The sequence below is a fragment of the Podarcis filfolensis genome, assembly GCF_964270895.1.
Source record: "Podarcis filfolensis genome assembly, chromosome: 4".
Lineage (NCBI taxonomy): Eukaryota > Metazoa > Chordata > Lepidosauria > Squamata > Lacertidae > Podarcis > Podarcis filfolensis.
In genome coordinates, this window is record NC_139607.1 from 3,247,246 (window position 1) to 3,259,338 (window position 12,093).

A 12,093-nucleotide genomic window follows, 5' to 3' on the forward strand; every position below is an offset into this window, starting at 1 on the left:
CTTTAAGAAAGCCGACTTCATAAAACTTAGGGAAGTGCTGGGTGAGATCCCATGGACAGTAATACTAAAAGGAAAGGGAGTTCATGATGGCTGGGAGTTTGTTGAGAGGGAGATAGTAAAAGCACAACTTCAGGCAATACCAATGAGACGGAAACATGGAAGGTGCCTAAAGAAGCCAGGGTGGCTATCTAAAGAACTTTTAACTGAGTTAAGATTAAAAAAGGATGTGTACAAAAAATGGAAAAGGGGGGAAACCACCAAAGAGGAATTCAAACAAATAGCCAGCACGTGTAGACACAAAGTCAGAAAAGCTAAAGCACAGAATGAACTCAGGCTTGCTAGAGAGGTTAAAAGCAACAAAAAAGGCTTTTATGGGTATGTTCGTAGCAAAAGGAAGAACAAAGAAACAGTGGGGTCACTCAGAGGAGAAGATGGTGAAATACAAACAGGGGACACAGAAAGGGCTGAACTCCCAAATGCCTTCTTTGCCTCAGTCTTCTCCAATAAAGAAAACAATGCCCGACCTGAAGAATTTGGAGCAAATGATTCAGCAGAGGAAACACAGCCCATAATAACTAAGGAGATAGTACAAGAATACTTGGCTAGTCTAGATGTATTCAAGTCTCCAGGGCCAGATGAACTGCATCCAAGAGTATTAAAAGAACTGGCAGATGTGATTTCAGAACCACTGGCAGTCATCTTTGAGAATTCCTGGAGAACAGGCGAAGTCCCGGCAGACTGGAGGAGGGCAAAAAGGGGAAAAGAGAGGACTCAAATAATTACCGCCCAGTCAGTCTGACATCAATACCAGGGAAGATTCTGGAGCAGATCATTAAGCAAACAGTCTGTGAGCACCTAGAAAGGAATGCTGTGATCACCAATAGTCAGCATGGATTTCTGAAAAATAAGTCATGTCAGACTAACCTGATCTCGTTTTTTGACAGAATTACAAGCCTGGTAGATGAAGGGAACGCAGTGGATGTAGCCTACCTTGATTTCAGCAAGGCATTTGACAAGGTGCCCCATGATATTCTTGTAAAGAAGCTGGTAAAATGCGGTCTTGACTATGCTACCACTCAGTGGATTTGTAACTGGCTGACTGACCGAACCCAAAGGGTGCTCATCAATGGTTCCTCTTCATCCTGGAGAAGAGTGACTAGTGGGGTGCCACAGGGTTCTGTCTTGGGCCCGGTCTTATTCAACATCTTTATCAACGACTTGGATGATGGACTCAAGGGCATCCTGATCAAATTTGCAGATGACACCAAACTGGGAGGGGTGGCTAACACCCCAGAGGACAGGATCACACTTCAAAACGACCTTGGCAGATTAGAGAACTGGGCCAAAACAAACAAGATGAATTTTAACAGGGAGAAATGTAAAGTATTGCACTTGGGCAAAAAAAATGAGAGGCACAAATACAAGATGGGTGACACCTGGCTTGAGAGCAGTACATGTGAAAAGGATCTAGGAGTCTTGGTGGACCACAAACTTGACATGAGCCAACAGTGTGACGTGGCAGCTAAAAAAGCCAATGCAATTCTGGGCTGCATCAATAGGAGTATAGCATCTAGATCAAGGGAAGTAATAGTGCCACTGTATTCTGCTCTGGTCAGACCTCACCTGGAGTACTGTGTCCAGTTCTGGGCACCACAGTTCAAGAAGGACACTGACAAACTGGAACGTGTCCAGAGGAAGGCAACCAAAATGGTCAAAGGCCTGGAAACAATGCCTTATGAGGAACGGCTAAGGGAGCTGGGCATGTTTAGCCTGGAGAAGAGGAGGTTAAGGGGTGATATGATAGCCATTTTCAAATATATAGAAGGATGTCACATAGAGGAGGGAGAAAGGTTGTTTTCTGCTGCTCCAGAGAAGCGGACACGGAGCCATGGTTCCAAACTACACAAAAGAAGATTCCACCTAAACATTAGGAAGAACTTCCTGACAGTAAGAGCTGTTCAACAGTGGAATTTGCTGCCAAGGAGTGTGGTGGAGTCTCCTTCTTTGGAGGTCTTTAAGCAGAGGCTTGACAACCATATGTCAGGAGTGCTCTGATGGTGTTTCCTGCTTGGCAGGGGGTTGGACTCGATGGCCCTTGTGGTCTCTTCCAACTCTATGATTCTATGATTCTATGAAATTACTTTTTCAGACTTAAGATACCCAAAGAGTAAAGATTAAGAAAAAACTACTCTGAAGATTATCTTCTTTGTTGTGTCAGATGAAGGGTCCAACTAGTCCACATTTGTTTTCAGAAGTGGCCATCCAGGTACTTTCAAGAAGCCCATAACAAGAGGCATGAAGACAAGAGTCCTCCCCCATTGTTTGTCTCCCAGCAAAATGACACTCTCAAGTGCACTGCTGAAATGAAATGCTTCCATTTACCTGTCATGGCTATAGCTCAGTTACACATATCCAGATCTTTGGCAAGCACCCAAAGGGTTTGGATCACAGCCCAGGACTGCCCTGCCCCTGCATAACTATTTTTAAAAAAGAAAAGCAAGATGGGCAGCATCCATCTTTGAAAATGGCCCCCAATTACATAGTTTATTTTTACCACAAGTAACATTAGCTGCCCCACCCAATAAATGATGATTGTCTGTGGGCCCTGCTACCCTATGGTTTTTCATGAAACTGAATGCAGGGGACAGGCCTGGATTTGAATATAAGATGCGACCTGAACAGGCACACTAACTTGTATTCTGTGTCAAATCTTCCAAGGCAGATACATATCACATCTTGTGTTTTCCCCCTCAAGATTTCCATACCTCAAAACAGAAAAAGTATGTTATAAAAAGACATAGTGGGGGACTTCCGGGGTGGCGCCATCGGCAATGGCGGACTCCCTCTGAACTGGAGGGACCAGCTCCGCGTGAAACGGGTCGTTTCCGCTACAGTGAAGCGGGGACCCTTTAAAAAATCACAGGCGGATGAAGCCTGTGACCATGGGACTCGGCGGGCACCTTTAGCGCCCCCCAACCCGCAAAGGAACCCATTAACGGGCTCCGAAGCGAAGAGGGGGATGTGGCGCGGTGCTGTGAGTCTACTGCTTTTTCCGTGGAGCGAAGCCGCATAGCCGTTGCCGGAGAGCGCTGCCTTTTTCCTGGGACAATTTGGCATCTAAAGAATCACCCGTGAGTACTTAAAACTCGAACAATTGGATTTTAAATAAGGACTGGCCAGTAGAGAGGAATTGGACTCAAAATTTACCTCAATTTGGTACTGAAACGGGAAGGTCTAAACAGGAAGTCAGCCTTCCGTTTCTTTGTAGTCAGAATAAAGCAAAGATAACGTAAACTAGAGCTTAGAAAATTACTTTTAAAGGATTGGCTTTCATCATTTAAAATCGTGGAACCCCCCTTCGGTAGCAGGAGAAGAAGGGGGATCTCTTTTTGGACTGTTTAAACCTGCAGAAGTGAGTTTAAAGTAAAGTAACTTTCCACCGTCCTGATCCTGGAGCGGAGTGTCAGGACTGACGTCTGAAGCTCATTGACCAGAGACAAATGTTTTTGACAGACAGCTAAAAGAAAAGTAACATAGTGACTCCATTGTTTCCTTTCGCATTTCAAAGGAACAAATATTGACTGAATATCTTAAAAAAGAAACTTTGTTGCTATTGTTCTTAAAAGAAAGAATAAACAGAAGTTTTCCCCCTAGAGGGAGACTGTGAAATTGTAACCAACTTCAGGAGCTTGCAGCTGTTACAGATTACAATCGTGGGAAAGGACTTGTGACCTTGTAGGACAATGTTTTCAGAAGCTCTGTTGGGTGCTTTCTGTAAAATAAATGCCCTATTGGATCAGCTAAGCCAGAAGACAGATTTGATGACTAATGCGACCAGAAATTTTGAACAGGCAGTAGGAAACTACATGGAGCCTACCCAGGAACTAAAACAGGAGTGTGCTATGACAGCACAGATGACAGAAGAGGATACTGCTGAATCCTGGGTGCCAGAAATGGAGGGAGTTGCAGCCCTGCAGGATCATGAGCCTTTAGATTTGATAAATGAATTTGGAAAAAACCAGATTTGGAAAGATAAAGTTTGGTTTGGTTTGGAAATGGGGGGTTGGACTGACCCTCCCATGCAGGGATGTTTGGACTTTCTGAGTCTGGTAATGGGCCGTCAGATGTTTGGAGCTGTGGGGGCTCTTAATTTTGGAGGGAATCTGAAGCAGGAGTTTAAATATCACATGGAGTTTAGTCTGGACTATGGAAATGGGGCTGATCTACTGAAAAGGGTCAAAAACATTACTAAGCTGGAGTTCCCACGAGTGAAAGGAAAATATGAAGAAGAGTCGCGGAAGGGACATGGAAGAGACTTGAGGGCCTCGGATATAAGGATACCAGGTTAATGCGCTAGATTAATGGGACAAAAAGGACTGACAAAATCCGGGACCAGGAGGAAGGGACGCTGGATGAAGATTGGATTGTTTTACTTTTTTTTCTTTTATCATTAGGACTGTTTTAAAATAATTGATGAATGTTAGAAAAATGTTGAAATGGAACTACTTGGTTCTAGTAAAAATGTTTAAAGAATTAGGTTAATGATATGGTTATGAGAAGTTGGTAAAAATAAGATTTAAGTTTTAAGTTTTAAGGTTTGCTATAAGACAAGATGAAAATAGATTAAGATAATGTAAGGACAAAATATTATGAACTATGGAAAGGATTTGCTGTGATAATTATTAACCAGGATACAAGAAAGGGGAGGAGGAGGAGGTCAAAGAAAGAAGGTAATGAAAGTTAAAAATTTGAGAATGATGGATGTATTTTTTCTTTCTATTTTTCTGTTTTGTCTTTTTTTCTGTTTTTTCTTTTTTTATAATTTTAAATTTTTTAAAATAAATATTATTAAAAAAAAAAGACATAGTGGGTTTCATTATGATCTCTCAGTCTTCAAACCAGATGTCACATTGTGTGCTTGTATGTGAGATATATACATTGCTCCTCTTGGAGGCAGCCATCATGGTGGGGATTTATCACTGAAACTGTGTAGCACCCTGCTTGTGGTTAACGCTTAGCTGGAATGAAATATTCAACGCAGCAATAGAGAAATTAAAATAATAATTTATTTGTCAGACAAATAAATGATAGGCACAGTGGTATATGGTTACCAAAGCTCTGCCCACTCCAGCCCTGATGGTCAGTACATATTTCCTCAGCCCAGCCCCCTTGCTCCTCCTTTGGCTGCCTCTGTCCAATCAGCCTGGTTGAAATTCCTATTGGCTATTTGCTAGAACCAATCATAAAAGATACACCCATTTCCTATTACCTTTTATGGGAGACAAAGAGCTATATTTCCTTCTATCCATAAATGGCAGACAAGTAGCCATATATCTTACATTTGCCTCGACAAGGCACCTTAATTACCAGATCACCTTTTGCCCCTTTCCCCCTCCATTCCAAAATAGATGGCTAAAACAGATGGCTCATGGTCTTACATTTTGTCTAAACAGAGATCTTGGGTTCACATTCTCACACACCATCAATGAAATAAGAATCTAACATAAGAATCTAACATTTCTTACTTTCTAAATCCTTTGCATAATTACATTTAAGCCAACAAATCTCATACATTAACATAGATAGCTTTTTAGAAGAAAAGGCATTTTCAAAGTAAAACCTCTTCAGTTTACATCCCCCTTTCCCAGCCAGCTGCTTTTCCCATTAGCTCTTGCCCTTTAACCTTAGGAAAATGTGGCTAAAGTCTGATGGGAGGCACATGGTATTATTTTCTGTTAAACAATAAATCTTACTATTTACCAACTCTTAATTAGTGTTTTTGCAGCTTGATTGTATTCTGTAATATGTAGGGTCAGTATAACCTTTGCTCCCAGCCTGTAATTCCCTTTTACAACTTTGAGAATTTTGTCTCCTGCTATAAATCGGGGGGGGGGGCTGTTTAGGAAGATAAACATCTGCCAAAGTACTTAGCCAGCTGCTTTTCTGCCTGGCATGAAACATTTGCAAATCTTTAAGCTCATTTTAAAATACAGGCCTTGATCAGATGCCTCAACAGAACCTTGTTCTGAGGTTGCAAGTTAAATTGCATTCTTAGATCTCAATGTTCAAGGGTCATATCACATGGTGCTATATTTTTCTTTGCTCCTAGCTCCTTTCAAAATGTGGAACTTGAGCAGTTATTCAAACCTGAAATATAAAGTAGTATCCTAAACATGTGAATAACATTTCAATCCAGAATCCCAGTGCTGAAGAGGTTTACTGTGCTACGCAGAAGCTGACAAACATGGTATTCCAAATGGTGCTTGGACTACAACTTCCATAATCCCTAACAATCTGTGATGCTGGCTGGGGCTGATGGGAGTTGGAGTCCAACAGAGCACCAGTGCTGGAGAGCACCAGATTCCCTATCCCTAAGTTAAGCACAATAAATTCCTCAGACATATCAGTCAGTCAATAGAGCTGAGGTGTTGAACTGTCTACCATAAAAGTTGCTTTAAAAAAATTAAGCATAATTTAAATGTTTTTCAAAAAAAGTAAATTTGATGTATAGAACAGACTGTATTTGTAAAGTGAGTAAACTATATTAAGTACAAAGTTCAGCAGTACAAGGTGCAGAAAACCTTCCTAGGTTGCATACACACTTACCTAGGAGTAAGTTCCAGTCACTTTACCTCCCTGTCTCAGGGAACATGCAATGCTATTCCATGCATGTTTACGCAGAAGTAAGTCCCATGGGGTTCATTGGGGGCTTACTCTCAGGTAGATGTGACTAGCATTAGGCGGCAGTCTATGCATGCTTGCCTAGGAGTAGGCCCTGTTGAACTCAGTGAGGCTTACTTCTGAGTAGAAAAGCAGAGGCTTGCTCGATTAAAGTGTTTTGCACCGAAGTAAACCAGATACGATGAACAGAGTTCAGCTTCTGGGCTATTTTCAAGATTTGACCATTGCAGAAACCATTGGAATTATAGCACATTACAGATCAATCAAGAGCTAAAAGCGATCTTTGGAAGGGGGGAAAAAAGAGAAATCTTTAGATTACTTGAACGAAAAGATTTGGGGGGAGAGTCTTGAAATGCGTAATCTTCTGTTTTTCTAAATGTGCTCCCTGACTCAGGCCGTGTGTGCCAAGCTTCACCCTGAAGCAAATTGTTATAGCAAAGCTATTAACTTCTAAAAATAGGGAGTTGTAATGGAAACATTAAGAGAGCCGCTACTGGGCAGAGCTACAAAACCAGAAAAGATGTAACAGGAACAGCCCTGTATTTTCCTCTGACTTTCTAGCACATCATAGTGCCACACATTTTGCCATAGAATACTAGCCTGTGGCATTATTGTGGGTATGTGGGTGTATTTTAAGCACCTTCCTTCTTGGCATCTTTTACAAATTCTTGGGTGAATAAAAAGGTACTTTTCATCAAGCATCTAAAAGCAATAAATGGTTCAAAGTTTGTTCAATAGAGCTAAATGCAGACAAGCCTTTGTAGAATTACAGCCTAGCAGGGTGCTAAGCAAGGCTCCCTAAGGTGAGCATTCCATAAACACGTTGGAGCAGGAAGGTCTTTAAGTTCCTTAAGTTTCTTGGCCAGGTCACCTGGAGTCAACTTTTATCTGCCACACAGGCAATAAGATGAACTGTCATTTCAAGACAAAGCTAAAGCAAGGAGAGTGTTGATAAAATAAAATTACTTTTAAAGCGAGTGTTCAGAAAGTGTTTCATCTATGCTCTGTCACCTTCTTCCTTGTCAGACCAATGGTTCATCCAGCCCAGAGGTGGGACAGCTTTGGTCCTCCAGATGTTGCTTAGCTACAGCTCCCATTACCTACAGCAAGCAGAGCTAATGCCAAGGATGGTGGAAGCTGTAGTGCAGCAACAGTGGAGGGCCAAAGGCATCTCACTCCTCATCTAGCCCAGCTTCATTCACTGTGAGTAACGGTGGCTTTCCAAGGTCTTAGGCAGGGATCTCTTTTCCAGACCTGCCACCTGAGATTCTTTTAAGTCAAGAATGGGGACCCACAGCCCCCCAGAAGTTGCTGGACTCCTGTTTATTTATTTATTATTTATATAGATCTTTATTAAACATTCAGCATTTATAAACATAATAATATGCAATGTAACATATATACAAACTACATATATAAACTTTGCTAAGGAAGGAAAAGAAAAGAAAAAAAGAAAAAGAGAAAATAAAAGATAAAGGATAAAATAAATAAAATAAACTTCCGATTATTCTCATTATGCTCTATTTCAATTCGTAATTTCACACACAGTGTCTTTTTGTTGTTTTGTGTTTTCTCAGTTCTTATCAAGAGGTCATATTATTTGTCACCTTTAGGTTACAAGAGTCAATCTAAGTCTGCCAGAATATTTTTGTTATCACAATAATTATTCAAATATTCTTTAAATACTAGCCATTCTTTATTCACCTTCTGCGTCGAGTATCCTCTAAGTCTCCCTGTAAATTTTGCCAATTGTATCTATCATTTGTGCCTGCCAGTCGGTTTTTGATGGGATGTTCTCACTTTTCCAATTTTTCGCCACTAAAATTCTGGCTGCTGTTGTTGCATACATGAAGAGCGGTCTGGCATTTTTCTTAATTTCTGAGCTTGCCAGGGATTGAACATGGGAGGTGGTACCTTCTGCATGCCAAGCATGTGCTGTATTACTGAGCTACAGAATCTCAGAACAAGATTTCCAGTAATAGAATCAACACTTTTCCTTTAACACCAGGGTGTTTTTAGTTACTATTGAATTTTCCAGTGCAAAATGTGATCAGATTTAACAATAACCTACCTTCAGCTAAAATGAAGAGTACACATGGGTAAGTGAACTTTGAGAAGGTGGCTCCAAAAATAAGGTGCTCCCACTGAAAATCACACAAGGCAGTGACTCAAAAATTGGTATTTGGATTCTTGTTTTTCAACTGTCTGTTTGTGCTATGTAATAAATAATCTTCAAAAGTAGTTATCAGTAATAGGACACAGAACTCCTTCAAAGTCAAAAGTGTGGAATGTGCTCTGCAAGGGAGGTGGCTCACAACAAAATCACCCAGAGCTAGGAACAAATATACAAGGAAGTGAAAGGGGGAAGAGAATTATCTTTACTGAGCAGTGGAGAATAGAGAAAATTGATCTTGGGACTGAGGATAAGCTATTTATGGAGGTCAATCTGCATCAGGATTGTTGTACAGTAAAGACATTGATGCGGGTCTTACAGAGGCGTGATGAAAAGATCAAAAGATGAGCACAAGAAATTTGAGGTTCTTTCTCAACATATAGTATATTCCTTTTCCATGTTGCCAGGAATAAGGTGCATTTTGATTAGAAAACAACTGCAAGAAAAGTATGGGCAAGAAAACAAGTGTTCAGAGGCAAAAAATCATCCAGTCAGAATTGGGGGAAAAGATTATAATCTCCTGCCCAAATACTTTCTAATGCCCTACATTACAGAGTGCTTATATGGATGTGTCACTCCTCACTGCAAAATAATAAATGTTGTTACAACCGCTTTCATATTCTCTCATATCTCCGATATTTTTGTCCAAGTGGGAGCAGTCCAGATTTGTCTCAAGTTGTGATTGTGGCAACAGTCTGTGACAGTGATGGGAGTCACTCTCGCCACCAGGAATTTTTGTTCATTTTGTCAAGCTTCCTGAATCTCCAGATCAGAGGTATGTGAATCTAAGAATGCTCTCAATTCTTCTGCATTCCTTTCTTTACTTTAAGATGGGGATTCAAAGGAAGAATCTTTGCAGTCATGGCCTGACCTCTAGCTGTGGCTGTAAAGATCCCTGTCGAAAGAGGCACATGCAAACTCCACTTTTGGGGAAGATAGCTCAATTCAGGAACTGGTCCCAATGGGGCTTGCATTTTATGCCAGATTTTAAAGGAACTTTATGAAAACTCCACCCCCAAAAGAGCAGCACATTCTAAGATTCCCAATTCTTCCTCTCTAACTGTGGTTTTACCTGCCCACTTCTATGGAAAAATGGCCTTGTGGGCCAAATTGGGATATCTAACAAATTTAATTTGGCCTGTGGGCTGGAGGTTCCCCATTTGGAGTTAACAGTGGTGCTCCAAGGTTTGAGACTGGGGTCTTTTCCATCCCTATCCAAAGAAAGAACAAACCTTGGACCTTCTGCATGTGAAGCATTGAGCTATGCCTTCTCCTTATGCATTCACATGTACAATATTACTCCTTGATACACATTCCTATCATCCAGCTGTTCTTGTCCCTCATCCTGCGCAGATTTGCCCATGCCACTGATCTCACCTTTCTGTTCCTTTTGGTTTTTAAGATTAATTGATCCGTTAACCTTGACTTCTCTCTGTTCTCTTATTTAAGATGGATTAAAGGGGGAAATCTTTCCCTATTGAAAGCAATGGGATCAAATTGTTCAAATGCTGAAGCTTAAGAGGGCAAGATCAATGTACCCGAGGCTTTAAGTGACCACAAGTTCCATGAAAGCGCTTCTGATTTCAAGTACTAAAGGCGGAAATAACAAACAGGAGTCAGACATACACCCGCAAGTACAGAAATTGAAACTAAGTAAATTAATTCCACACATCAGGCAAACCAAAGTCAAGGGAAAGACTGGTGATTCTCTTCAGGATTACAGAAGGAAAGGGCAAAGGCTCACCTTTCTAAGGTGCAAGGAACCAGCAACCACAACAGTTGAAATAGCAGCTCTAAAAGTTTAATTAGCTGCAGCCATTGGACCAGATGCTCAAAAGCTCCCACACAATTGTTTTAAGGTCAGAAAACCTCTCTCTCTCTCCTTTCCGGCGTCCAAGAATCAAAGAGGAATTCTTGCCCACAGATTTGCAAGGTTTTGCCAGGTGATAAGCCAGAAGTGTCTGACATCATCCACAAGCTCACTAGTTTGGGGAGGGCTGAGGGGTGGGTCCCAGAAGCATATCAGGATTTCATCTCACTTGCCAGGATTCCTGTATGTATGAGCTCCAATTCTGAGTTTGTGTTACTAGTGCTAGGCAAGTGGAACATATGTAGGGTTCTATTGAATTACCAACAACCCCACTAACATTACCCCTTCCTGACCCTGACAGAAGGTAGTGGGGAACCCCAAAATGGTGGGCCTGAAGGATCATAATATCCATCATGGCGTAGCCAGGGGGGGCATTTGCCCCCTGGCCAAGTAAAACAATAGAAATACTTAACTAACTGACCAGTCACATCGATTATGTTCCCCCCAATAAAAATCCTGGCTATGCCCATGATATCCATACTGAGACACCCTTCTAGGAGGCTGGAAACCAAGCCTTATGAGGAATGGTTGAAGGAGCTGGGTATGTATAGCCTGGAAAAGAGGAGGCTGAGAGGAGATATGATAGTCATTTTCAAATATCTCAAGGGCTGTCACATGGAAGAGGGAGAAGACTTCCTTGCTCTGGAGGGCAGGACTTGAACCAATGGCTTCAGTTTACAAGAAAAAGGAGATTCTGACTAAACATCAGGAAAACCTTTCTGACAGTAAGAGCTGTTTGACAGTGGAACCGTCTCCCTGGAGATTTTTAGGCACTGATGATTTAGTTGCAGGGGTTGGACTAGAGGACCCCCGAGATAGGACTGCCTCAATATGACATTGTTCCAAGGCAGGTTATGCATGCATTTGGTGTTCTGAGTGGTCTGGGCATGGGACATTTGTCCTTCACTCCTTTGCCATGGTCAGACCACATCCTGGCAAGGTCCTGCAGTGATTTCTTCCCTCCAGTCACAATTGGATTACATTATTGGAATCCATTTAATCTGGTTTATGGTCTCATCCTGATGTGTGGCCTGTGCTGGGATAAGTACAACCCTGCTAGTTCTCTTCTGCCTTTTATGGTCTTGGGTACCATTCTCTGAAGTGTGGATTGGGGGCCCTGAGGGGCTGCCTCCAGATGGTGATACTGGGAGAGGAAGGCTTCTGCTCTGCCTCATAGCTGCTGTGCGATGGTGCTTCATCATGCTCTGTTTCACCCACCATCCAAATTAGCATTATTATTATCAGTACATAAATGTACTTTATTTTAACATCAATTGAGCTTCAGCAGTTATCTTAAGTAATATTTGTTGAATGTCAAACTCAGCCAAGAGCATAAGGTCAAACAGATTCCTCACTGGCCTTGCAGACA